Source organism: Pogoniulus pusillus, chromosome 15, assembly GCF_015220805.1.
Source record: "Pogoniulus pusillus isolate bPogPus1 chromosome 15, bPogPus1.pri, whole genome shotgun sequence".
Taxonomy (NCBI): domain Eukaryota; kingdom Metazoa; phylum Chordata; class Aves; order Piciformes; family Lybiidae; genus Pogoniulus; species Pogoniulus pusillus.
The window spans coordinates 1,711,594-1,739,252 of record NC_087278.1 but is presented as its reverse complement, the minus strand read 5'-3'; the positions used below and the strand labels follow the sequence as shown (position 1 = coordinate 1,739,252).

General features: G+C 53.1%; 1 long non-coding RNA gene across 4 annotated transcripts; it reads left to right on the top strand.

Moving 5' to 3' along the window:
- The first annotated feature begins 430 nt into the window (after positions 1-430).
- LOC135181664 (uncharacterized) lies at positions 431-21,274 on the top strand. 4 transcript variants are annotated; one of them, XR_010304957.1, is made up of 5 exons: positions 431-582; positions 754-838; positions 3,261-3,388; positions 5,435-5,561; positions 21,066-21,274. It is a non-coding gene; the product is annotated as an uncharacterized LOC135181664 (long non-coding RNA). The 4 variants fall into 4 exon arrangements; XR_010304959.1 differs by having other exon boundaries at positions 733-838; positions 3,264-3,388; XR_010304956.1 differs by having other exon boundaries at positions 733-838.
- Positions 21,275-27,659: the final 6,385 nt, after the last annotated feature.

Sequence of the window (27,659 nt, the reverse complement as noted above, 5' to 3'; positions counted from 1 at the left end):
CCTCCAGCTCCCTATACAACCTGTGCCAGTATCTCCCCATCCTCCCTGTACAGAATTCCTTCCACTGCCTCCCAGTAGCAGGGACTTGCTCTGTCCAGTTGAAAGTATTTTACACACGGGCTTGTATGCAGCTATCTTTGCTCTCCAGGTCCAGTTCTCTGGCTTTAGATCTGACCACAGAGTCACAGAATCTTCCCCCTTTTCTTTTTATCTCCTTCCTTTCCTCTTTATGTTCCTCTTTCCCATCTTCCTCCTCTCCATCTTCTTCCTTTTCCCCCAGCTTCCTCTTTTCCTCTCCATCTCCTTCCCTTTCATCTCTATCCTTTCCTTCTCCACCTCCCTCCTCTCAGCATCACCTCCCTCCTCTCAGCATCACCTCCCCATCGCATCTGCCCCTTTCCCACCCCTCATTTAGTCCTTCCTCCCCCAACCCACAGCACCTGGGCTCTGTTGCAGCCTCCTCCCACCCCAGCTGTGGCCACTTTGCCCTCCCTGCCCACTGCCCTATTTAAGCAGCCCCAGGACAGGCAGCAGCCCCAAGCTTGCCCAACTGGGCAGAGGATCCTCCTCCTGTCACCACAGGTGAGTGTCCCTGGTGCACACTGGTGCCTGGTGGAGGGGATCAAAGGCCGGGGGGCCTGGTTGGCCCCCCGGCTAGCTAGGGCTAGGCTTGCTGATTGCTCTGACCTTCCCCCCCCTCCCCCACGGGTGCTGCCTGGGCTGCTGACTTAGGCTGAGCTCTTGCATGTTCAGCTGCTTCTTGCTCCCCCCTTGTGACCCTGCAGCAGCGCCAGGACTGGAGCTGGGAGCAGCACTGGGAGCAGCACTGCCTTAGCCGGTGAGTATCCCCCCCCGGGAACGCTGCTGTGCCCTCTCCTCTGATGCTTTGCTGCCTCCTTTCCAGGGGCTCTGCAGTCCCCGGGGCGCCAGGGCTGGGTCCCAGCGTGGCTGTTGCTGCTCCTGCCCCCCTTGCTGCTAATGCAGATGTGCAGTTAGCTGTGCAGATGTTGTGCCTCCCTTGCTCGGACCACGAAGGCAGCTCCTCAGTGCTCCGTGTCCTCCCTTCAGGTTCCAAAGGCTGCAGCTCAGCTGGCAGTGGCTCTCTGGAGAGGTCTGAACGCTGCAGCTACAAAAAGCCAGGGCTTTGAGCCGGGTTGGTTTCTCTCCCCCCTCATTCACTTTGCTAACTCAAAAACGTTCAAAGAGCTCCTCACAGGCAGCTGCACAAGTGGGGGATGCTGTTCAGTGCTTTCTTGGGTTCACAGACCCAGGCAGCTTGGCAAAGCTCCTCAGGAGCACCAAGTCCCATCTAGAACCCTGCTCTGCAAGATCCACCTTAAACCATGTCTCAAAGCACCACATCCAAACCACCCTGAAACACAGCCAGGCTGGGGGACTCCACCACCTCCCTGGGCAGCTCATTCCACTCCCTGACCACTCTCTCCCTTAAAAAACTTCCTAATGTCCAATCTAAAGCTTCTCAGCCTCAGCTTGAGGCCATTCTCCCTTGTTCTGTCTCCAGTTCCCTGTGAGCAGAGCCCAGCAGCAGCCTCTCCACAATGTCCCTTCAGGTAGCTGCAGACAGCAATGAGGTCTCCCTTCAGCCTCCTCTTCCTCATACTACCCATCCCCAGCTCCCTCAGTCACTCCACTTAAGATTTATTCTCCAGGCCCTCCCCCAGCTCTGTTGCCCTCCTCTGGACCCACTCCAGCACCTCCACATCTCTCCTGTACTGCAGTGCCCAAAACTGAACACAACACTCAAGCTGTGGCCTCACCAGAGCAGGGTCCAAGGGCACAATCCCCTCCCTGCTCCTGCTGGACACTGCATTTTTAATCCCACCCAGGATGCTATTGGCTTTCTTGGCCACCTGGGCACGCTGCTGGCTCGCACTCAGCTGCCTGGGCACACTGCTGGCTCACACTCAGCTGCCTGGGCACACTCCTGGCTCACATTCAGCTCCTGTCCATTACAACCTCCAGGTGCTGTTCTGCCAGCAGCTCTCCAGCCACACTGCTCCAAGCCTGTAGAGTTGCTTGGGGTTGTTGTGACCCAAGTGCAGGACCTGGCATTTGGTCTTGTTGAAACTTATCCCATTCATGCTGGCCCATTGGTCTAAGCCTATCTAAGACCTTCTGAAGAGGTTGTCTGCCCTCATTAAATCAACACTGCCACCTAACTTGGTGTCACAGAATCACAGAATGGTTTAGGTTGGAAGGGACCTCAAAGCTCAGCCAGTTCCAACCCTCCTGCCATAGGCAGGGACACCTCCCACTAGAACAGGTCACTCAAGGTCTCATCCAACCTGGCCTGCAACAGCTCCAGGGAGGGAGCAAACTGCAAACTTACTGCTGACACTCTCCATACCTGAATCAAGGTCACCAATAAAGATGTTAAAAGTTGCTGCAGTGCAAGCTCAAATGTCTCGTGTTCTTCTCTGGGGCTCGTTGCTGGGCCATTGGCATCACCCAGATGTAGTCTCTTTGGAGGAAATGTGGCTTGTTGTAGCCCCTTGTCTGCTCTGGCTGTCAGCAAACATAGGACTTAGCTCTCCTTCACATGACCCTTTACAGCCCCTCCAAAGATCCCCTTCTAGTGGTGTGCCTGCTGACCCTGCCTGGTGCTGTGCTGTGGCGTGTGAGGCATGACAGAGGCAAGGACATGAGGCTTGTTGTTCTTCCAGCCCCCCCTGCTCCTTACAGCTCCCCACAGCTCCAGGAATAGAAGTTTGTCCTTCCCAGCATGGCACCATTCCTATGGCTCTCTGGAGTCACAGATCCACAGGTTGCACTGGGTTGGAGGGGACCGTCAGAGGGCATCGTGGCCACCTCACCTGCAGGCAGCAGGGACACCTCCAGCTAGAGCAGGCTGCACAGGGCCACATCAAGTCTGCTCTTGAATATCTCCAGGGACAAGGCTTCAATCACACCCCAGTATTTCACCACTCTCATTTTTAAGAGCCTCCTCCTGATGTCCAACCTAACCCTGCCCTGCTCCAGTTTCAAGCCATTGCCTCTCACCCTGTGGATCCAAGCCCTTCTAAACAGTCCCTCCCCAGCCTGCCTGTAGGTTCCCTGCAGATACTGAAGTGCTGCTCTAAGGTCTCCCTGGAGCCTTCTCTTCTCCAGGCTGAGCAGCCCCAGTGTTCTCAGTCTGTCCTCATAGCAGAGGTGCTCCAGCCCTCTGATCATCACTGTGGCTCTGCTTTGGACCTGCTCCAGCAGGTCTCTCTCTTGTATTCCTCACTGTTCCCCTGCAGCAGCTCCACCACACCAAACCTTCAGCTCCTCTGGACTGAATGAAGGTGCTCAGGTGAAGCTACCATAGAAGGAAGGAATGATCCATGCTGCTACAGCACAGAGCAAGGGCAGCAGGGCTGGAAATCAGGTAAAACAAACAGGAGACCTCTCACTGCAAACAAACCTCTAACCTACTTTTGGACGTTGCTCCCAACAAGAGTGAGCTTAATTTCCACCAGTGGCTGAGGTTTAAAATAGGATCTTTCCTATTATGTTGCTCATGACCTCCTTAGATCTTGTCTCAGTCATAGGAGGTGGACTGAAGTGCAGTATTTACAGTGCTGGCTCCCAAGGGACACTGGAGTCTTAGTTACCTTTTGAATTAACTAAACCCTTTTGGAAAGCATTCCCAAGCTATTGTGTTTCTGTGGCTAGGTTCAGCCTGGAGGTGAGGAGGAAGTTGTTGAGCAGGAGAGTGGTGAAAGTCTGGAAGGGGTTGCCCAGGGAGGTGGTTGAGACCCCATGGCTGGAGGTGTTTGAGGCCAGGATCATCTAGGGTAGGGTGTCCCTGGGCATGGCAGGGGGGTTGGAACTGGCTGCTCCTTGTGGTCCCTTCCAACCCTGACTGACTCTATGATTTAGCCATGGCTTTGGTCCAGGGAGCATTTTCTGTTCCACCAGCTTTGATCAGATCTCTCCCTAGAGCAGAGCAACCATAAAGAATGGTTGGAACCATTGGAATGGGCTGCTCAGGGAGATGGTGGAGTCCCCATCCCTGGAGGTGTTCAAGACAAGACTGGATGAAGCACTTAGTGCCATGGCCAGGGCAGGGAGCTAGGTTGGGCTGGGTGAGCTCGAAGGTCTCTTCCAACCTGCTTGGTTCTGTGGTTCTAGGATGATTCCCCCAGCCACATTCTACTCCTCGTCCATGTCATGAGCAACACTTGTGGCTCTGGAGGTAGAATCATGGACCTGTAGACTCAGAGGAGTGGGAAGGGATCTCTGGAGATCATGGAGTCCAGGATCACCTCTGACAGGTCACACAGCAATGCATCCAGATGGGTCTGAAAAGTCTTCAGACTCTACAACCATTCTGGACAGCCTGCTCCAGCACCTTCCAGTTTGACTCCATTGCTCCTCATCCCATCACAGGGCAGCAGTGAGAAGAGACTGATCCCTTCTGACACCAACCCTTGAGGTCTTTGCAAACACTGATCAGATCCTCTCTCAGGTTGGGCTGGATGATCTTGGAGGTCTCTTCCAACCTGGTTGACTCTATGATGCTATGATGATTCTATGATTCAGTCTTCTCTAGAAACAGAAACCTCAGCACGAGGGAAAACTTTGCTGTGAGGGTGCTGGAGCCCTGGAGCAGGCTGCTCAGACAGGTTATGGAATCATAGAATCAGGCAGGGTTGGAAGGCACCACAAGGAGCAGCCAGTTCCAACCCACTGCCATGCCCAGGGGCACCCTACCCTAGAGCAGGCTGCACACAGCCTCAGCCAGCCTGGCCTCAAACACCTCCAGCCATGGGGCCTCAACCACCTCCCTGGGCAACCCATTCCAGCCTCTCACCACTCTCCTGCTCAGGAACTTCCTCCTCACCTCCAGCCTCACTCTCCCCACCTCCACCTCTGCTCCATTCCCCCCACTCCTGCCACTCCTTCACAGCCTCAAAAGTCCCTCCCCAGCTTTTTTTTGGAGCCCACTTCAGATGATGAAAGGCCACAAGAAGGTCCCCTGGGAGCCTCCTCTGCTCCAGCCTGCACAGCCCCAACTCTTTCAGGCTGTGCTCACAGCAGAGCTGCTGCAGCCTCTGAGCATCCTCCTGGCCCTGCTCTGGACACTCTCCAGCACATCCAGAGTCTGCTTTTCTGCTCTGGAGGATTTCAAGACCCAGCTGGTCCCTTCCAACCCCTATCAGCCTGTGCCTCGAGCATTCTGAGCTGCTCTGTGCTGGAGCAGAGCCACATCACATCTCAGGAGCAGAATTGTACCAGCAGAGCAGACTTCTTGCTGCTTGCCTGCACCCTCATTCTAGCTCCCCTTGGACACACATTCCTCATGGAGCTGGGGGGGGGGGGGGGGGGGGGGGGGACCCAAACTTCTGCAGGGCTCTTGCACAGAGTCCAGGGTGGCTGACACTGCTGTCAGCAATCAGATATTCTCTCTTTTTTCCCTTTCCTTTCTTAGAAATCCACTTTTGAAGCCAGGGTTGAGCAGCAGGAACCTTCTGTGACTGCAAATGGGCTCCAGGAGATGTTTTTCTGTGTCCTTTTGGGATGACACAGCCTTCTGGAAGCAAACATCAGGCTGCAAGGTGAAACTTTCTAAGATCTTAAGGTGTTGCTTCCCTACCAGCTGGGGGTTAAACTTGACACCTTGAGACTGTTTTTTTTCCCCCTTGTGTAGTAAGGAGTTAAAATCTGATGGGCAATTAAAGCATTTGGATTGAAGCTTGAGGAGGGTGGATTTAGACTGGATATTAAGAAGGAATTCTGTACAGGGAGGGTGGGGAGACACTGGCACAGGTTGTATAGGGAGCTGGAGGGTGCCTCCACCCTGGAGGTGTTCCAAGCCAGGTGGGATGAGGCCTGGAGCAACTTGGGCTGGTGAGAAGTGTCCCTGGCTATGGCAGGGAGTTGGAATTGGATGATCTCTGAGGTCTCATTCTCTGACTCATTGAGCAACTGCCTCCCTTTGGTAGGTAGCTCATTGTCAGTGCCCAGGTAGAGAGCTGTGTGAGACCCAAGGCAAGCTGGGTGCTTGATGGTGATGTCTGCACTGCAGAGTGGAGAAACCCAGGGTAGCCTTCAACCAGCTTTGGCAAGTGCTGTTAGTGGTTAGAGAGGGCAACCCAACCACCAAGGAGCAGGGAAAGAATCATGGAATGCAGCAGGCTGGCAGAGAGCTCCAAGCTCACCCAGCCCAACCTAGCACCCAGCCCTGCCCAACCAACCAGACCATGGCACTAAGTGCCCCAGCCAGGCTTGGCTGCAACACCTCCAGCCAGGGGTACTCCACCACCTCCCTGGGCAGCCCATTCCAATGCCAATCACTCTCTCTGACAACAACTTCCTAACAACATCCAGCCTAGACCTGCCCTGGCACAGCTTCAGGCTGTGTCCCTTTCTTCTACTGCTGGCTGCCTGGCAGCAGAGCCCAACCCCAACTGCTTGCAACCTCCCTTCAGGTAGTTGTAGACAGCAATGAGCTCTGCCCTGAGCCTCCTCTGCTGCAGGCTGCACCCCCCCAGCTCCCTCAGCCTCTCCTCACAGGGCTGTGCTCCAGGCCCCTCCCCAGCCTTGCTGCCCTTCTCCAAACACCTTCCAGCACCTCAGCATCTCTCTGCAATGGAGGAGCCCAGACCTGGACACAGCACTGCAGGGGTGGCCTGAGCAGTGCTGAGGAAGTTCTGCACAATGAGGGTGGTGAAAGACTGGAACAGGTACCCAGGGATGGAGTTGAGGCCACATCCCTGGGGACACTGAAAATAAGACCCACTGTAGACTGATCTAGTTGGAGGTGCTCAGAACTGGACACAGCACTGCAGGGGTGGCCTGCCCATGCCTGTGTTTTGGAGATCACCCATGAAGAGCTCCACTGAACTGTGTGGGGCACATTTCAGCACCTCAATGTCTCTCTAGAATGGAGTAGCCCAGAACTGGACACAGCACTCAAGAGTCACAGCAAGGCTTAGGGGAGCAAAGATAAAAGCCAGAGGGGTTTCAGTCATGCACTAAAGCTTTACCCCCAGGATGCAGACACTGATATATCCATTTGGGAAATGCAGCAGAATGTGCCATAGGCCTGCCATGTGCAGAAAGCCTGCCCTCACATTTTGGCCAGGCTGCTGAAGGAAGCAGAGTTAATAGCATTAGCAGGCTGAAAGGAGATGCACAGCTTCCAGCTTCCCTACGTGGGTGGGTGGCCAAGCCAGGTGGATGACAGCAGAGTGAGTTTTGGTTCCAAAGAGAGCAGCCAGAGCTCCAGCAGACAGCTTGAACAGCTCCACCAGCAAGCTACCAAGTTGGAGAGGAGGAATGGGAAAAGGAAAGGAGGCAGAGGAGGGTGGAAGAAACAGCCTGGAGATTGCCATCAGAGTGTACTGAAGTACAAAAGGAGGACTGCCAGAGCCAGTGCAGGGGGGGCCACCAAGATGCTGAGAGGGCTGCAGCAGCTCTACTCTGAGCACAGGCTGAGAGAGTTGGGGCTGTGCAGCCTGGAGAGGAGAAGGCTTCCAGGAGAGCTTGGAGTGGCCTTGCAGGATCTGCAGGGGACTTACAGGAGGTCTGGGGAGGGACTATTGACAAGGTCTGGTAATGAGAGGAGGAGGAGGAATGGATTTGAAGTGGCAGAGGAGAGATTGAAAGTGGATGTTAAGAAAGGGTTGTTTGCAGTGAGGGTGATGAGACACTGGCAGAGGTTTCCCAGGGAGGTGGTGGAGCACAGAAGCACCCAATGTGATCAAAGAAGCACTCAGGGTTGGAAGGGACCACAAGGAGAGCCAGTTCCAGCCCCCCTGCCATGCCCAGGGACACCTCACACTAGAGCAGGCTGCACACAGCCTCATCCAGCCTGGCCTCAAGCACCTCCAGGGATCAGGCTTCCACCACCTCCCTGGGCAACCCCTGCCAGGCTCTCACCACCCTCCTGCTCAACAACTTCTTCCTAACACCCAGACTGACTCTCCCCACCTCCAGCCTTGCTCCATTTCCCTCAGTCCTATCACTCCCTGACAGCCTCAAAAGTCCCTCCCCAGGTTTTTTGTAGCCCCCTTCAGATCCTGGCAGGCCACAAGAAGGTCCCCTGGGAGCCTCCTCTGCTCCAGCCTGCACAGCCCCAACTCTTTCAGGCTGTGCTCACAGCAGAGGTGCTGCAGCCTCTCAGCATCCTCCTGGCCCTGCTCTGGACACTCTCCAGCATCTCCACAGCCCTCTTGTCCCAGGGGCTCCAGCACTGTACACAGGATTCCAGGTGGAGTCTCAGCAGTGTGGAGCAGAGGGGGAGGATCACTGCCCTCGCCCTGCTGCCCACACTGCTCCTGCCCAGAGCAGCTTGGGAAGGAACACCTTCTAAATGCAACCTGAGTGCATTTGGGACATTGTATTTATTTGCTTAGCTTGGCAGCAGGATGCATGATGAGTCTGTGCTGGCTCATGTTCCTCTTGCTGCCTCCCCCTCTTTGTCTGCTCCATGTCTTTGTCGAATGCTGCCTGCGACTTGGCTGCAACAGCTTGACTCTGCCCTCAGCTTTTGTGTGCCTGGAGCCATCAGGACTCTGGGACTTTGTTCCTAACTAGGATTAGACTCAATATTGTTATAAAGAGTAGTCATAGAAACATAGACTCATAGAACTCTGGAGGTTGGAAAAGCCTTCTAAGACCCCACCTGCAGTCCTGGGGGCAGTTCTGGAGCCCCCAGCACAGGCAGGACATGGAAGTGTTGGAGGCAGTGCAGAGGAGGCCACCAAGATGCTGAGAGGGCTGCAGCAGCTCTGCTCTGAGCACAGGCTGAGAGAGTTGGGGCTGTGCAGCCTGGAGAAGAGAAGGCTTCCAGGAGAGCTTGGAGTGGCCTTGCAGGATGTGAAGGGAGCTGCAGGAGGGCTGGGGAGGGACTATTGACAAGGTCTGGGAATGAGAGGAGGAGGAGGAATGGGTTTGAAGTGGCAGAGGGGAGATTGGAAGTGGATGTGAGGATGAAGTTGTTTGCAGGGAGGGTGGTGAGACACTGGCACAGGTTGCCCAGGGAGGTTGTGGAGCACAGAAGCACCCAATGTGATCAAAGATGGTTTAAGGTGAGTCTTGTAGAGCAGGGTTCTAGCTTGGATGCGGTGCTCCTGAGGGGCTTTGCCAGCCTGGATGTTGTTTATGATTCTGTGACTCTTGCCAAGAGGACAGAAACAACATGGAGAGGGCTGGCAGGGCTGTTGGCAGCAGCCTCTCTGCTAGGCTGTGCCCCCCAGAGCCTGCTGTGCCTCTCAAGCCTGCTGTGCCCCCCAGAGCCTGCTGTGCCCCCCAGAGCCTGCTGTGCCCAGGGCAGCTCTGCAGGTGCAGTTGCCAGGCTGAGGGCAGCTGTGCCAGCCGCGGGAGTGGAAATTTCTCTTCATCTCATCAATAGTTGAAGAGCCCAACCCGGGGAAACGTGAGCCCAGGCTGCATCCCATCCCCTCCTCCTGGCAGGGCAGATCAGGATTCACTCTATAGTGCTGTCATGTCAGCTGTGTCACCACCACTGCCGCCCATGCCAGGGGCCCATGAGTTATTCATGCGAACACAGCAAGCAAAAGGTTTAGCTCCACCGAGGGATGAACATTCCTCCACCTGCAGCCTTCTCCACAGCTCCACGCAGAAGGGAAAGAGGGAAACATAAAGGTGCAGAGGTCACTTCAGCTGTCACAAAAATAAGCTGCAAGTGGCTCTGGGGGCAGTGTGCTTTGCAGGGAGGGCTTCTGGCACAGGAGCCAGTGGCACCCAGGGCTGGCTCAGCAGCAGTGTGGGCAGCAGCACAAGGGAGGTTCTTGTGCCTCTGTGCTGTGTCCAGTTCTGGGCTCCTCCATTGCAGAGAGATGTTGAGGTGCTGGAAGGTGTTTGGAGAAGGGCAGCAAGGCTCGGGAGAGGCCTGGAGCACAGCCCTGTGAGGAGAGGCTGAGGGAGCTGGGGGTGTGCAGGAGCCTGCAGCAGAGGAGGCTCAGGGCAGAGCTCATTGCTGCCTGCAGCTGCCTGCAGGGAGGCTGTAGCCAGGTGGGGTTGGGCTCTGCTGCCAGGCAGCCAGCACCAGAAGAAGGGGACACAGCCTGAAGCTGTGCCAGGGCAGGTCTAGGCTGGATGTTGTTAGGAAGTTGTTGTCAGAGAGAGTGATTGGCACTGGAATGGGCTGCCCAGGGAGGTGGTGGAGTGCCCATGGCTGGAGGTGTTGCAGCCAAGGCTGGCTGGGGCACTTAGTGCCATGGTCTGGTTGGTTGGGCAGGGCTGGGTGCTGGGTTGGGCTGGCTGAGATTGGAGCTCTCTTCCAGCCTGATTGATTCTGTGATTCTCCTCCATCATAAAGGGAAAAGATCATTAACATCCTACTGCTGCTTGGCTTGAAATTTGCTGGGTAAAAATGATTCATTTCCCTTATAATTGTGTTTCTACCTCAGGCTATTAAAAGGCTTTTTCCTTCTGCTAATCCCTCATGCTCCTTGTGGGACTGCTCTGCCTCAGGTTCTCTGATGGATTACGGCAGATTCCCAGAGGTTAATGCTCCCTGTGACTCTCCAGGAGCCTTTCAGCTTTTCCTCTGTGGCTTGAAGAGCTTCTGCTCTGAAAAAGATGAGGCTTCACAGACTGAATTTGAAGCTGTATGTCAGCTTGGCAAGATATTAAATGGAGTTTATCGAGGCAGTTCAATCACAGTCAGTTTGAAGGACTGGAGGTGTCCTGTTGGTATTGCCTGGGAGCAGAGCAAGCCTCTGGATAACCTCAGAGCATGTAGTCCTCAACATCACCTAGTGGCCAGAGCAGAGGGATGAGAGGGAGGATGCAGAGATCTTAGACTAGATGCTAGGAAGACATTCTTTGCAGACACTGGCACAGGCTGCCCAGGGAGGTGGTGGAGCACAGAATCACAGAATGTGATCAAAGATCCCTACCTCCCTAGTACCAGGTGACACATCTAGAGGAAATGAGCTGAAATTGTGCCAGGGGAGGCTTAGGTTAGAGAAGAGGAACAACTTCTTTGCTGCAAAAGTGGCCAGGGATTGGAAGAGGCTGTCCAGGGGGGTGGTGCAGTCCCCATCCCTGGAGGTGTTCAGGATCCCGCATCTGGGTGGAGGCAATGCCAAGCACCAATCCAGGCTGGGCAGTGAGTGGCTGGAGAGCAGCCCTAAGGAGAGGCACTTGGGGGTGCTGCTGGAGGAGAAGCTCAGCAGGAGCCAGCAGTGTGCACTTGCAGCCCAGAAAGCCAAGCAGAGCCTGGGCTGCAGCAGCAGAAGTGTGGCCAGCAGGGCCAGGGAGGGGATTCTCCCCCTCTGCTCTTCTCTGCTCTGCTCTGCTCTGCTCTGCTCTGCTGAGACCCCACCTGGAGTGCTGCATCCAGTGCTGGAGCCCCTGGGACAAGAGGGCTGTGGAGATGCTGGAGAGTGTCCAGAGCAGGGCCAGGAGGATGCTGAGAGGCTGCAGCAGCTCTGCTGTGAGCACAGCCTGAAAGAGTTGGGGCTGTGCAGGCTGGAGCAGAGGAGGCTCCCAGGGGACCTTCTTGTGGCCTTCCAGGATCTGAAGGGGGCTCCAAAAAAGCTGGGGAGGGACTTTTGAGGCTGTGAGGGAGTGTCAGGAGTGGGGGGAATGGAGCAAAGCTGGAGGTGGGGAGAGTGAGGCTGGAGGTGAGGAGGAAGTTGTTGAGCAGGAGAGTGGTGAGAGGCTGGAATGGGTTGCCCAGGGAGGTGGTTGAGGCCCCATGGCTGGAGGTGTTTGAGGCCAGGCTGGCTGAGGCTGTGTGCAGCCTGCTCTAGGGTAGGGTGTCCCTGGGCATGGCAGGGGGCTTGGCACTGGCTGCTCCTTGTGGTCCCTTCCAGCCCTGCCTGATTCTGTGAAATATGTGGATATGACACTAGGGGACATGGTTTGAGGGCCAGGGGGGTGTTGGGTTGATTGTTGGACTGGGTGATCTTGGAGGTCTTTTCTAACCAGACTCTCTGCTTCTATACTAAGAGGCTGACTTCAGCTGGGCTAGAAGATATTTTCTCCCCATGTATCTGTTTCTGTGATTCATATGCTCCTGGTCTCCATAGCTGCTGCTGGAAAGAGACAGCTTGTGGCAAACTGAAGGAGGGTGCTGTGATGAAAAGCCTTTTAATACCAGCTCATATCCACGGGGAAGGGAAAATTCCTTCTCATCAGACTGTTACTCTCAGCCCATGATCCAATGCAGGCAAAAGGAAATCAATCAGACTGGAGGCAGATGACTGTGCTCAGCAGAAAGCTGCTGCCTGCCCCCGTAGCATGTGATGTAAGCTGTAACTGAGCCTCCCTGCCTCTGCCTGAGATAGGTAAGTAAGCAGAGCAGTCATCTTTAGCAGATGTAGGAACATGAAAGCCTATAGCTACAGCATGGGGGGGAGGATAAACAATTTATAAGTGCTTGTAAGTGATGATGGCACAGCTCTGAGCTGCGGCTCTAATTTACTGCTCTCTGCTTGCCTCCTCCTCCTCCGCGAGCTGCAGCCAGCAGATGGCTGAGCCATCACTGCTGGAGCCCTCTGCAGCCTCAGACACCTGCATGACCTATGGAAGCACAGAGTCAGGGAAGCACAGCATTATGGAATCACAGACTTACAGAATCAGAGAGTCACAGAATCACAGAGTTTAGAATCATGGAGTCATAGAATCACAGGGTCACAGAATCACAGTAATGGAATCAAAGAGTCACAGAGTCACAGAATCGAATCACAGAGTCATAGTCACAGAGTCACAGTCACAGAATCACAGTCACAGAGTCACAGAGTCACAGAATCACAGAGTCATAGAATCATGGAGTCATAGAATCACAGAATCACAGAATTGAATCACAGAGTCATAGTCACAGAATCACAGTCACAGAATCACAGTCACAGAGTCAGAGAGTCACAGAATCACAGTCATAGTCACAGAATCACAGTCACAGAATCACAGTCACAGAGTCAGAGAGTCACAGAATCACAGTCAGAGTCACAGAATCAGAGTATCAATCAGGTTGGCAGAGAGCTCCAAGCTCAGCCAGCCCAACCTAGCACCCAGCCCTGCCCAACCAACCAGACCATGGCACTAAGTGCCCCAGCCAGGCTTGGCTTCAACACCTCCAGCCACAGTCACTCCACCACCTCCCTGGGCAGCCCATTCCAATGCCAATCACTCTCTCTGACAATAACTTCCTCCTCACATCCAGCCTAGACCTGCCCTGGCACAACTTGAGACTGTGTCCACTTGTTCTGTTGCTGGTTGATGACCTTTGGGGTCCCTTCCAACCTGGAATTCTGTGATTCTCCTGTTCTCTGATCATGATCACATTTAGTGAGATGTTAGATGCCATTCTTGGTAGGACTCTACAGCATCTGGCTGGAAGAATACAGATTTATTTCCTTACTTATTTTTAAAGGAACTGTGTGCAGATGAAAAGTGCTGTGGGCAGCAGGGCAAGGGAGGGGATTCTGCCCTTTGGCTCCTCTCTCCTCACACCCCACCTGCAGTCCCGGGGGCAGCTCTGGAGCCCCCAGCACAAGCAGGACATGGAAATGTTGGAGGCAGTGCAGAGGAGGCCACCAAGAAGCTGAGAGGGCTGCAGCAGCTCTGCTCTGAGCACAGGCTGAGAGAGTTGGGGCTGTGCAGCCTGGAGAGGAGAAGGCTTCCAGGAGAGCTTGGAGTGGCCTTGCAGGATGTGAAGGGGGCTGCAGGAGGGCTGGGGAGGGACTATTGACAAGGTCCTGGAATGACAGGAGGAGGAGGAGGAATGGGTTTGAAGTGTCAGAGGGGAGATTGAAAGTGGATGTGAGGAAAGGGTTTTTTGCAGTGAGGGTGGTGAGACACTGGCACAGGTCGAGGGTGGTGAGACACTGGCACAGGTTTCCCAGGGAGGTTGTGGAGCACAGAAGCACCCAATGTGATCAAAGATCACATTGGGTGCTTCTGTGCTCCACAACCTCCCTGAAGATGTTCAGGACCAGGTTGGATGAAACCTTGAGTGACCTGTTCAAGTGGGAGGTGTCCCTGCCTGTGGCAGGGGGTTTGGAACTGGCTGAGCTTTGAGGTCCCTTCCAACCCAAACCACTCTATGATTGGTGAGCCCTGGGAAGTGAATTATGACAGGAGATGTGTTTGACTGTGAGCAGGAGAAAGGAAATTGGAGTTTCCTTAGTACTTCAAAGGGAGGAAACTTTACAATGCAAAGCTAATATACATCTTCACATAGCACTTCAGCTTTTCTGTCTCCTGCCATTGTGTAACCTTGCATCAAAGGATGCTGGGGTTATTACTTGAGAGAAGCCAGCAGAAGCAGTGGGGGGAGGGAGAATAAGAAGTAAAGAAGCTATCAAAATGATCTAGGATTAAATATAATAAGGAAAGGATTGGGTCAATGTGATTTCTCCACAGGAAAGCTTCATGGAATCATAGAATGGTCTCCAAAGGTCATCCAGTCCGACCCCACTGCAGTCAGCAGGGACATCCTCCACTAGATCAGGTTGCCTACCTTGAATATCTCCAGGAATGGGGCCTCTAACACCTCCCTGAGCAACCTGCTGCAGTGTTCCCCCACTCTCACAGTTCTTGTTCCTAACATCCAGTCTACAACTGCTCTTCTCTAGTTTGAAGCCATTGCTCCCTGTCCTGGCACTACAAGCTTTTGGAAGCATCCATCCCAACGTCAGGTTGGGTAAGTGAGGTGCTTAGCAGTGTGATCTAGTTGAATACATCCCTGATTATGGTAGTGGAGTTGGTTTAGATGATCTTTAAAGGTCCTTTCCCAGCTAAATCCTTCTGTGATTACCAAGAATGTGTCTATGCCATTCAGCTATTTGGCTGTGAGGAGAGCTCAGGGGTTGATGAGAGAAGATTTTGCTACTCAAAGCCTTTTTATCTCTCCTGTTCTCTCTCCATGGTGCTATACAACAAGCCAATAAGGCCTGGGGTCATGGAAGGAGAAGAAAAGGGGCTCCATCTGGGGGTGCTGGTAGATAGTAGGCTGAAGTGGAGGCAGCAGTGTGCCCAGGTGGGCAGCAGAGCCAATGGCATCCTGGGCTGGCTCAGGAGCAGTGTGGGCAGCAGGACAAGGGAGGTTCTTGTGCCCCTGTGCTCAGCACTGCTCAGGCCACCCCTGGAGAGCTGTGTCCAGTTCTGGGCTCCTCCACTGCAGAGAGATGCTGAGGTGCTGGAAGGTGTTTGGAGAAGGGCAGCAAGGCTGGGGAGGGGCCTGGAGCACAGCCCTGTGAGGAGAGGCTGAGGGAGCTGGGGGGGTGCAGCCTGCAGCAGAGGAGGCTCAGGGCAGAGCTCATTGCTGCCTGCAGCTGCCTGCAGGGAGGCTGTAGCCAGGTGGGGTTGGGCTCTGCTGCCAGGCACCCAGCAACAGAAGAAGTGGACACAGCCTGAAGCTGTGCCAGGGCAGGTCTAGGCTGGCTGTTGTTAGGAAGTTGTTGTCAGAGAGAGTGATTGGCATTGGAATGGGCTGCCCAGGGAGGTGGTGGAGTGCCCCTGGCTGGAGGTGTTGCAGCCAAGCCTGGCTGGGGCACTTAGTGCCATGGTCTGGTTGGTTGGGCAGGGCTGGGTGCTAGGCTGGGCTGGCTGAGCTTGGAGCTCTCTGCCAACCTGCTGGATTCTATGATCTGCAGTGTGCAGCACAGTGTGTATCTATGGGAGGGAGGTGTTGTAGCAGCCTAACTGGAGCTCAGCACCATGCTGTTAGCTCCATAGCTGCAAATGTGTGTTTGAAATGCCCTCACTGTAACCCTGCAAAGCTTCGAGCAGCTCAGCTGCCTGTCAGTTGCATTCTGCCCTCCCTGACTCGGCAGGAATCCTTCTGAAGCATCTGCTTGGTGCACTGCTCTCTCTTTGTGTGCATCAAGCAGAGGCCCTGCTCTTTGCTCAGCACCATTTTCTGCTTCTCTCTGGGCTGTGGATGAGAAATTCCTCCTGTGAGGAGCTCAGCTGAGTCAGAGCTCCGCCGAGACTGATGGGTTTAGCATCCACACATGAAGGGCAGGGGAAGGGAATGCTGTGCTCTGCTGCACTGCTGCTCTCAGACTAGCCAGCTCTTTTCTGGAATCTGGGACAAGTCAGGCCGGGCACTAATACAGCTCAGAGCTGCATCGCATCCTTCTGGAGCTCCTAGATGTGCCGCTGAGCAGCTGCAAAGGGGAGCCAGATCAAAGGCAGGGAGCCTTTGTGTGCTGCAAGCAGGACGGGAAGCCTGGCTGCGCCCAGCAGCAGCTGCCCCTGCTGAAGACCATTCCAGGTCTGAGGAAGCGATTTCCTTTCAACTGCTCAGGTCCTGGCTTCGTTGTTCCAAAGGTTTTGAGGATGCTTTGCATGGCTTTCAACATGAAAGCTCTCTGCTGTGGTGCTCTGGAGAAGGAGGAAGTGAAGGACCCAATTCTTTCAGCTGAGGAATTTTGCAGTGCTCCCTGATGATGGACAAGGGGCAGGGAAGTGGCTGCTTGCACTGGCACTGCACAGCAGTGGTGCTGGTTTAAAGAGGGCAGGAGATTTCCTCAGCTTTGCTTTTCCCCTCAGTCTCCAGAGGGCTGCAGCTGCTCTGCTGTGAAGAGAGACTGAGGCAGTTGGGGCTGTGCAGGCTGCAGAGGAGAAGGCTCCCAGGTGACCTTATTGTAGCCTTGCAGTGTCTGAAGGGGGCTACAAGAAAGCTGGGGAGGGACTTTTGAGGCTGTCAGGAAATGATAGGAGTGGGGGGAATGGAACCAAGCTGGAGGTGTTTGAGGCCAGGCTGGCTGAGACTGTGTGCAGCCTGCTCTGGTGTGAGGTGTCCCTGGGCATGGCAGGGGGGTTGGACACGTCCCACTAGAACAGGTCGCTCAAGGCCTCATCCAACCTGGTTCTGAACATCTGCAGGGAGGTTGTGGACTCACAACCTCCCTGGGTGACCTGTGCCAGTGTCTCACCACCCTCACTCAAAAGAACTTCTTAACATCCATTTTCAATCTCCCCTCTGACACTTCAAACCCATTCCTCCTCCTCCTCCTCTCATTACCAGACCTTGTCAATAGTCCCTCCCCAGACCTCCTGCAGCTCCCTGCAGATCCTGCAAGGCCACTCCAAGCTCTCCTGGAAGCCTTCTCCTCTCCAGGCTGCACAGCCCCAACTCTCTCAGCCTGTGCTCAGGGCAGAGCTGCTGCAACCCTCTCAGCATCTTGGTGGCCTCCTCTGCACTGCCTCCAACACTTCCATGTCCTGCTTGTGCTGAGGGCTCCAGAGCTGCCCCCAGGACTGCAGGTGGGGTGTGAGGAGAGCAGAGCCAAGGGGCAGAATCCCCTCCCTTGCCCTGTGCCCACACTGCTCTGGCTGCAGCCCAGCACAGGGTTGTGTCTGGGCTGCACTCACCCTGCAGGCTCCTGTGGAGCTTTGCATCAGCCCAGACCCCCAGGGCCTGTTCCTCAGGGCTGCTTTCAGACATTCCTCACCCAGCCTGGAGCTGTGCTTGGGATTGCACCCACTCAGGTGCAGGACCTTCCACTTGGCTTTGTTGAATGCCATGAGGTTGGCCTGGGCACAGCTCTGCAGCCTGCCCAGCTCCCTCTGGATGGATCCCTGCCCTCTAGCAAGTCAACTGTCCTTGGGTGAATGTCTCAGCTATGCTCTTTGGTGGTGAGACCCAAGGTGTAGACCTATGTATCCCACACCCAGAGCTGCAGCCATCCTCTCCCAGAGTGGAGCTGAGTCAGCAGTTGTGCAGACAGCATAAAGACAGCAGCTTGGGGATGACGTTAAGGACCACAGCCACGGAGCTCCGGCACATGGTGAGATCAGAACGGCTCCAGTTAATTTTATCTCCTCTTCTGCACTGACTCATAAGGCAGGGGAAAAAAAGAGAAGTGCCACAAGGTCAGTTCCTGCTGGAGTAATTTAGGAGTTTGTCATCTCAGGAGTTACAGTTTTTCCCCCTCCCCCCACTGTATTGGATCCTGTTTTGGAGCAGTTACTCCCGGAACACTCAGCTGCTTGGTGAACTGTGTGCCTGGCAAGTGTGAGAACTGATCAGTGCTTCTGACAGGCTAATGAAATGAATGCTGAGGCTTGACAGCTTTATTGCTCTAACTGAGCATTTCACAAATCATTTCTTGCAGAAGAGCTCCGAATCCACCCCACCCCACCCCAAAAAAAATGTATTAATAAACAGCAGATACCCTGAATAAAATCTCCTGCTGTATGCAGCAGATATTGAATGCTGGAGGGAAAACCACAGTATCACCAAGGTTGGAAGAGACCTCACAGATCATCAAGTCCAACCCTTTACCACAGAGCTCAAGGCTAGACCATGGCACCAAGTGCCACGTCCAATCCTGCCTTGAACAGCTCCAGGGATGGCGACTCCACCACCTCCCCGGGCAGCCCATTCCAGTGTCCAAAACCGAGCCCAGCTGCCCCCCATCTACCTGAAAGAGGACTACAAGAAATCTGGGAAGGGATATTTCAAAAGGTCTTGTAGCAATAGGATGAGAGGGAATGGATTGAAGCTAGGAGAGGGGAGATTGAGACTGGAGGTTAGGAAAAAATTCATTGCAGTGAGGGTGGGGAGACACTGGGACAGGGGGGATGGAGCTGGCTGATCCTTGTGGTCCCTTCCAACCCTGACTGATTCTGTGACTCTGTGATTCTGTGACTCTGTGAATCTGTGACTCTGTGATTCTGTGACTCTGTGATTCTGTGATTCTGTGACTCTGTGATTCTATGACTCTGTGATTCTGTGACTCTGTGACTCTGTGACTCTGTGATTATATGACTCTGTGATTCTATGATTCTATGATTCTATGATCCTGTGATTCTGTGATTGTATAATTCTGTGATCCTGTGATTCTATGATTCTAATACAAAAGTCTTGTTTCCAAAGGCCACATCAAGCCGAATTTTGACCGAATGGAATCACAGAACCCAGCAGTCTAGCAGAGCTCCAAGCTCCCCCAGCCCAACCTAGCACCCAGCCCTGCCCAACCAACCAGACCATGGCACTAAGTGCCCCAGCCAGGCTTGGCTGCAACACCTCCAGCCATGGGCACTGCACCACCTCCCTGAGCAGCCCATTCCAATGCCAATCACTCTCTCTGACAACAACTTCCTCCTTACATCCATCCTAGACCTGCCCCAGCAGAACTTGAGACTGTGTCCCCTGGTTCTACTGCTGGTTGCCTGAGAGAAGAGCCCAACCCCACCTGGCTACAGCCTCCCTTCAGGTAGTTGTAGACAGCAATGAGGTCCTCCCTGAGCCTCCCCTTCTCCAGGCTGCACCCCCCCAGCTCCCTCAGCCTCTCCTCATAGGATTTAGGTTCCAGGCCCCTCCCCAGCCTTGCTGCCCTTCTCTCAACACCTTCCAGCACCTCAACATCTCTCTTGAATTGAAGAGCCCAGAACTGGATAACCTTGAAGTGCAATGAATGATCTTGAGTAGCAATAAACAGATGCCCAGAAGGAGCATTTCCATCACTCCTGCTCCAAGTATTTCTGCATGTAGCATGAGCCAGCTCCAGCTCTCCTCTGGTTGATAACAAAACACTGCTGCAAGGGAATCAAATATTGCTAATAACAATAACAAGACCAAAGCATACATCCTGGTCTTAGATTTCCTTCCTGTTATTTTCCTAAACCTTTCTCCCTCCCATCCCCCTTTTTTTTTCCAGAAGCATACAATGAACCTTAAACAAAAATAAAGATTAAAATGAAAAAGGCAAGCAAAAGTGGAGCTGCCCTCAGAGTTGCCATCGTCATCCAGATCAATCTGGAACAAAGTCCTGCCTCCCAATCTAGTCTAATTTCAATGTACACACTCTGCTGGCTGCCTGCCAGCAGGGAGCTCAGCAAAGGCTAAATACCCACTTAGCTGCCCAGGCACAGATTGCCCTAGGATGAGGGGTTGGAGGCTGCTTTAGTATCGAAGTTCTTCACAGAGAGAGTGATTGGCATTGGAATGGGCTGCCCAGGGAGGTGTAGAGTTGCTGTGCCTGGAGATGCTCAAGAAAAGCCTGGCTGGGGCACTTAGTGCCATGGTCTGGTTGGTTGGCCAGGGCTGGGTGCTAGGTTGGGCTGTCTGAGCTTGGAGCTCTCTTCCAACCTGGTTAATGTGATTCCCACCCTGCCTCTAACTTAACTGCACAGTTCCATTCTCACTAATGTCACTCAGGGGGGATATTTCTGTGCTGGGTATAGGGGTAGGTGTAGCAACAGAACAAGAGGACACAGTCTCAAGGTGTGCTGGAGGAGGTCTAGGCTGGATGTTAGACCTCCAAGCTCATCCAGAACTTCCTCCTGACATCCAGCCTAGACCTCCCCTGGCACAGATTGAGGCTCTGTTCCCTTGTTCTATTGCCCAACCCCACCTGGCTACAGCCTCCCTGCAGGCAGCTGCAGGCAGCAATCAGCTCTGCCCTGAGCCTCCTCTGCTGCAGGCTCCTGCACACCCCCAGCTCCCTCAGCCTCTCCTCACAGGGCTGTGCTCCAGGCCCCTCCCCAGCCTTGCTGCCCTTCTCCAAACACCTTCCAGCACCTCAGCATCTCCCTGCAATTCAGGAGCCCAGAACTGGACAGAGCACTCCAGGGGTGGCCTGAGCAGTGCTGAGTACAGGAGCAGAAGAACCTCCCTTGTCCACCTGCTGGCCACAGCCACTCCACAGGATTGTCAAATCTGAGACTGACACCTGGGGGCTACTGCAACCTGCACCTCAGCTTCTGCCTGAAGGTGTTGTGTGTGTGTGAAAATGAACTTGCAGCCATAAGGGCATAAAGCAACTTGGCTTTTGCTCTGCACAGTGCCACAATTAGCCTCCAAATTGCACTAAGCTACACAATTTGATTCTATCACATCCTAATTGTTTTCCCTTGTCGTGAATAACCACAGAGGCACAGGCTATGGACAAGCAGCACTGGGCAGAGTAAGAGAGGAAAGCAAAGTTCTTATCTTGGGGAAAAGGAAGTATATTTGGGGATTGGAGCAGCTAAGATACAACAAATGAAGTTCAGCACTCCCATATCTACACAGGGATGTTTGTGCTTTGCTAGCAGTGCTCTCTGAGTCACTGCATCCTTTATCTAGTGCTATGGTTACATTCCAGCCTTATCTTGCCTCTTCTTTTCTTTTGATTCCTCTTCAACAGAGACTTGAAGATTTCCTTGGATGGTAGATTTCCCAAGGTCAGCAAAGCATTGTTTGCTTGCAGCCAACTGGGAAGGAAAAGCATTCCTGGCCTTTAAAAATGAGTGTTGTCCACTGCTGGGTTTGCAAAAGGAGTGGAGTGGAATCTGGGTGAGCTGGAGAGGCTGGAATTGCATCAAAGCTCTTTAAGAGACAATTAAACTTAACAATAACAGCATTTGCTTTCCTTCTGTGTTTTTGAGAGGCACAAGAGTGCATGGGAAGGGGAAGCAGCATTCAACACAGACACTTACACAAAGATCATAGAATCAGAGAATCCAGCAGGTTGGAAGAGAGCTCCAAGCTCAGCCAGCCCAACCTAGCACCCAGCCCTGGCCAAGCAACCAGACCATGGCACTAAGTGCCTCATCCAGGCTTTCCTTGAACACCTCCAGGGACTCCACCACCTCCCTGGGCAGCCCATTCCAATGCCAATCACTCTCTCTGGCAGGAACTTCCTAACAACATCCAGCCTAGACCTGCCCTGGCACAGCTTGAGGCTCTGTCCCCTTCTTCTGGTGCTGGCTGCCTGGCAGCAGAGCCCAACCCCACCTGGCTACAGCCTCCCTGCAGGCAGCTGCAGACAGCAATGAGCTCTGCCCTGAGCCTCCTCTGCTGCAGGCTGCACCCCCCCAGCTCCCTCAGCCTCTCCTCACAGGGCTGTTCTCCAGGCCCCTCCCCAGCCTTGCTGCCCTTCTCCAAACACCTTCCAGTACCTCAACAGCATCTCTCTGCAGTGGAGGAGCCCAGAACTGGACACATCAGGGTTGGAAGGGACCACAGAGATCATTTGTTTCCAACCCTCCTCTCTTGGGCAGACACCTGGAGTCCTGACTCCAAAGATGAGGCTTCAAAGGTCAGCTACCCTCCACCTGTGCCAGTGTCTCATCACCCTCACTGCAAAGAACCCTTCCCTAACATCCACTTTCAACCTCCCCTCTGCCACTTCAAACCCATTAGCCCTTACCCCATCATTGCAAGCCCTCATACAAGGTCCCTTCCAACCCTGCAACGCTGTGATTCTGTGACTGCACAAGAAGGAAAACCACAAACCATCAGTGAATCCAAAGCTCATCCTCTGTTCCCTGATGGATGAGTCAGTGCAGGTGATGCTGGCAACCTAAAGAAAACCCATGACTATCTGACACCTTCGTGGAGAAGCACTGCAAGGAGCTCAGCGAGGGTGTGCAAGAAACGCTCCCCACAAGCTGCCAGAGAGACATTCATGGGAACAAAAATGAGAAGCAGTGCCAGGGGCCTCCCCTGAGGCAATGCAACTGACAAGTAGTGGTGAGAAGAAGAAGCAGCAGCAATCAGAAGATAGTAATGCCTTTTTGGATCAGGGATATGAATAATTCACCCTTCTGTCCTTCCCTGCCTGCCTTTCGCAGGGGATGTCCCCAGCTCCAGCACGTCGCACTCCCCTGCTTCACACACTGCCTGCTTTCTGCTCATGCTGACCTCACTTCTCTCATGTTCCCTGGCAGAGAGGTTTGCTTGGTTGGGTGTTTTTTTTACCCCACCTTCAGTTAATGTACACAAATGAAGCCCTGATGTACACGGGTTGGAAGCTGTTACAACAGAAGCCTTGCTGATGCCTCCCAACCACCCTCTAGGCACACTCCCACAGGTGGATTTAGGCTGACTCAGAGCCGAGCCTTGCTTTGCCTTTCCTTTCCTTTCCTTTCCTTTCCTTTCCTTTCCTTTCCTTTCCTTTCCTTTCCTTTCCTTTCCTTTCCTTTCCTTTCCTTTCCTTTCCTTTCCTTTCCTTTCCTTTCCTTTCCTTTCCTTTCCTTTCCTTTCCTTTCCTTTCCTTTCCTTTCCTTTCCTTTCCTTTCCTTTCCTTTCCTTTCCTTTCCCCTTCCCCTTCCCCTTCCCCTTCCCCTTCCCCTTCCCCTTCCCCTTCCCCTTCCCCTTCCCCTTCCCCTTCCCCTTCCCCTTCCCCTTCCCCTTCCCCTTCCCCTTCCCCTTCCCCTTCCCCTTCCCCTTCCCCTTCCCCTTCCCCTTCCCCTTCCCCTTCCCCTTCCCCTTCCCCTTCCCCTTCCCCTTCCCCTTCCCCTTCCCCTTCCCCTTCCCCTCCTGTGACTCAATGATCTCTTTGGGTCTCTTACAACCTCTAATATCCTGTGATCCTGTGACTCACACCTGGGGAGCTGGTCTGATGGGACCTGGGGAGCTGGTTTGATGGCACTTGGGGAGCTGGTTTGATGGCACCTGGGGAGCTGGTTTGATGGCACCTGGGGAGCTGGTTTGAGTGCAGTTGGGGAACTGGTCTGATGGCACCTGGGGAGCTGGTTTGATGGCACCTGGGGAGCTGGTTTGATGGCACCTGGGGAGCTGGTCTGATGGCACCTGGGGAGCTGGTTTGATGGCACCTGGGGAGCTGGTTTGATGGCACTTGGGGAGCTGGTTTGAGTGCAGTTGGGGAACTGGTCTGATGGCACTTGGGGAGCTGGTTTGATGGCACCTGGGGAGCTGGTCTGATGGCACCTGGGGAGCTGGTCTGATGGCACCTGGGGAGCTGGTCTGATGGCACCTGGGGAGCTGGTTTGAGTGCAGTTGGGGAGCTGGTCTGATGGCACTTGGGGAGCTGGTTTGATGGCCATGGTGGTGTTGACAGTTGGCCTGGATGACCTTAGAGGTCTTTTCCAAGCAAAGAAATCCTATGATTCTATGATTGTACTACCCTCACTGCTTAGAACTCCCTCCTGGGTCCTCATTGTTACACAACCTTGTGCTTCTAAAGGCCTTTTTGGTTCAGCAGGTGTGGAGTATGGGATCCCAGATTTGATTTGTTTTACCTCTCCAGAAAGCAACATTTTGACAAAGGAGAATGCAGCTCCACTGGGAAAATGCCTCTGCCTCTGAGCTGATTGCAGTGACTCAAATGGGCTGCTCTTGGGAACACCACCTGGAGATCACTTGGTGCTGACAGCAGGTGACAGCTTCTGCAAGTATGAGGCACCAAGGCACATAACCCACCCTGGGAGTTAGAGCTACATGACTCAGTCCTTGCTGGCCTGCAGCCAGCCTTTGCTTTTTGCTGTTTTTCCTTTTCTTTTAGCTTCACTGAACTATCTTTTGTTGCTGGTTGGACTCAATGATCTTGGAAGTTTTTTTTTTCCAACCAAAACAGGTTGACCTCCAAAACAGGATGACCTCCAAGCTCATCCAGTCCAACCTAGCACCCAGCCCTAGACAATCAACCAAACCATGGGACTAAATGCCCCATCCAGTCTTGGATTCAACACCTCCTCGGACACAGACTCCACTACCTCCCTGGGCAGCCCATTCCAATGCAAATCACTCCCTTTTTGTTGCTTGTTGGACTCAGTGATCTTGGAAGGTTTTTTCCCAACCAAAACACAGAATCAGGCAGGTTGGAAGAGAGCTCCAAGCTCATCCAGCCCAACCTAGCACCCAGCCCTGGCCAATCAACCAGACCATGGCACTAAGTGCCTCATCCAGGCTTTGCTTTGACACCTCCAAGGATGGGGAGATGAATCATCCTCACTCTTGTCAAAGTGACACTGGTACCAGGACAAACACAAACTGGGCAGCCAGCAGTGTTCCAGGAATGGTTGCAGCCTGTGCACAGAGCCAGGCAAAGCTCTTCTGATGGCACCAGAGACAGCAACAGCTTGCCACAAGCTCCAGAGACAACTAATTGCCTTCTGGAAAAACAACAACAACAACAAAAATTGCAAACCAACTAAGGGGCAGCAAAAAAAGGATCTCAAAGAACCACCTGGAGCCTTCAAAAGTGCTTGGCTTCAGTCTGAGGTACTGAGCTATTTCCTTGAACTATTCCTTCTGCTCTCACTTGGAGAAAAACAAGAGGAGTGACTCAGCCCCCCAGCATCTTACACGTGTCTTAGTCATTGTCAATCACACACACAGAGAGAAAAAAAGTGAGAGTCTGCTTCTCCTGTTGAATTGAAAAGCTTCCTGAGAGAATGGGCATGCTTGGTGCAGTGCTGAGTCACTCTCAGCTGCTCACCGTTATTAGGCATTCAGCGGCGCTAAATTGAGCCAATTAATTTTCCTCAAGGCTCATAAATGTCTCTTTATCCTCCTGACACTATTATTCTTTTCTCCTCCCCCTCCCCCCATGGCAGTCAGAGTGCTGCTAGAAGGAAAGGCAAGGCAGCACTCCTGTATTTTGGGCTCTCCTGCGTGTTTGCCAATCACTGCGGTGCTCAGAGGGTCCACCCTGCACAGCATCCTGCTCCTGGCATCAGCCAGGGGGCCTGTGGGACCTGCCCTAGGTGATCCTGCTTTGCTAGGGGCCTGGAGCACAAATCCTATGAGGAGAGGTTGAGGGAGCTGGGCCTGTTTAGCCTGGAGAAGAGGAGGCTCAGGGGTGATCTTATTACTGTCTACAACTACCTGAAAAGGCATTGTATCCAGGTGAGGGTTGGCCTCTTCTCCCAGGCAACCAGCAATAGAACAAGGGGACACAGTCTCAAGTTGTGCCAGGGTAGGTATAGGCTGGATGTTAGGAAGAAGTTCTTCACAGAGAGAGTGATTGGCATTGGAATGGGCTGTCCAGGGAGGTGGTGGAGGCACCGTCCCTGGGGGTCTTCAAGAAAAGCCTGGATGAGGCACTTAGTGCCATGGTCTGGTTGATTGGTTAGGGCTGGGTGCTAGGTTGGACTGGATGAGCTTGGAGCTCTCTTCCAACCTGGTTGATTCTATGATTCTATGATTCTATGATTGGGACCAGTGAGTTCCAGAGGTCCCTTCCAGCGCCTAGCACTCAGTGATTCCATGGTTCTGTGAGTGTTACACAATATTGGGATCATAGAAGCACAGAACCATGGAATCATGGAATCATAGAATCATGGAATCATAGATTCATGGAATCATAGATTCACGGAAGCATGGAATCATGGAAGCATCAAATCAATCATGGAATCAAAGAATCACAGAATCATGGAATCATAGAATCAAGGAATCACAGAGTCACAGAATCATGGAATCACAGAATGATGGAATCATAGAATCCTGCAGGAAGCTCCACAACCTCTCTAGGCAGCCTGCTCCAGGGCTCCAGCACCCTCACAGCATCATCTGAAATGACATCAGATCCTTGGAGTTATGGCAAATCCTCATTTCTAGTCTGGAGAGGACTTTTTTAGGCTGTCAGGGAGTGAAGGAGTGGGGGGAATGGAGCAAAGCTGGAAAAGGGGAGATTCAACTGGATGTTAGGAAGAATTGTTTGGCATGAAGGTGGTGAGAGCCTGGCAGGGGTTGCCCAGGGAGGTGGTGGAAGCCTGATCCCTGGAGGTGTTTCAGGCCAGGCTGGATGGGGCTGTGGGCAGCCTGCTCTAGTGTGAGGTGTCCCTGGGCATGGCAGGGAATTTGAACTGGATGATCCTTGTGGTCCCTTCCAGTGCTGACTGATTCTATGCTTCAGTGATTCTATGATCCTTTGATTCTATGATTATTTGATGCTATGATTCTGTGATTCTTTGATCCTATGATTCACTGATTCTATGATCCTTTGATTCTGTGATTCTTTGATCCTATGATTCATTGATTCTATGCTTCAATGATTCTATGATTCATTGATTCTTTGATTCTATGATTCTTTGATGCTATGATTCTTTGATGCTATGATTCTTTGATGCTATGATTCTTTGATCCTATGATTCTTTGATGCTATGATTCTTTGATGCTATGATTCTCTGCCTCTAATTTTCTGTGCTCAACAGCCCAGAGTAGCTCTACGACACAATGGGAAGCAATTAGCATTTGGAATGAACAGATTTCCCTCCTAAAGGTGGATTTTCCCTTCTGTCCTTTGCTGGGGCTGCTGTCTTATCAAGCTTCTGACTGCTGGCTATAGCTGCTGTCTCAGGCTGGATGCTGGCAGAGCCTTCTGAATCTCATTAATGATTGAATAGCTAATGAGAAGATGCTGTAGACCTTGCAGGTTTGGGAATTAATCACACTTACCTCAGATGCCCTCTGCCCTCTTTTTTCTGCTTGCAGGCTGCAGAGCCTTCAGCTGAGAAACTTCCTTTCTGCTTTGATTTCCATGAGCTATAGATAGATATATACACTTCATTTTTACCTCCACTGCTTTGCAAATCAATTCCTTGGATGGCACCACAGGGCCCCATTAATCCACGTGGAGCACAGTCCAGGCTGTTTCATTTCCAGCCCCAAAAGGTCCAACTGCTGTAAAAGGGACTGCTGGAGATACTCAGTTTGGTGCTATTGATAGCATGAGTCACCTGCAGCAGCATCCTGGACGAGCTCCAGTGGATGAGACAATGTTGGAAAAGTCCTGACAGCACTTGAAAATATATAGGAGGTGGTGTTTCCTTTTTCATGTCTGGAAGGGGAACCTCTCTCACTTGGAGCATGGGAACTCCCTTTCCATTCATTCTGAGGATACAATGAAAGAAAAGAGGAAAGAGGAGAAAAAGAGAGGAGAGGAGAGGAGAGGAGAGGAGAGGAGAGGAGAGGAGAGGAGAGGAGAGGAGAGGAGAGGAGAGGAGAGGAGAGGAGAGGAGAGGAGAGGAGAGGAGAGGAGAGGAGAGGAGAG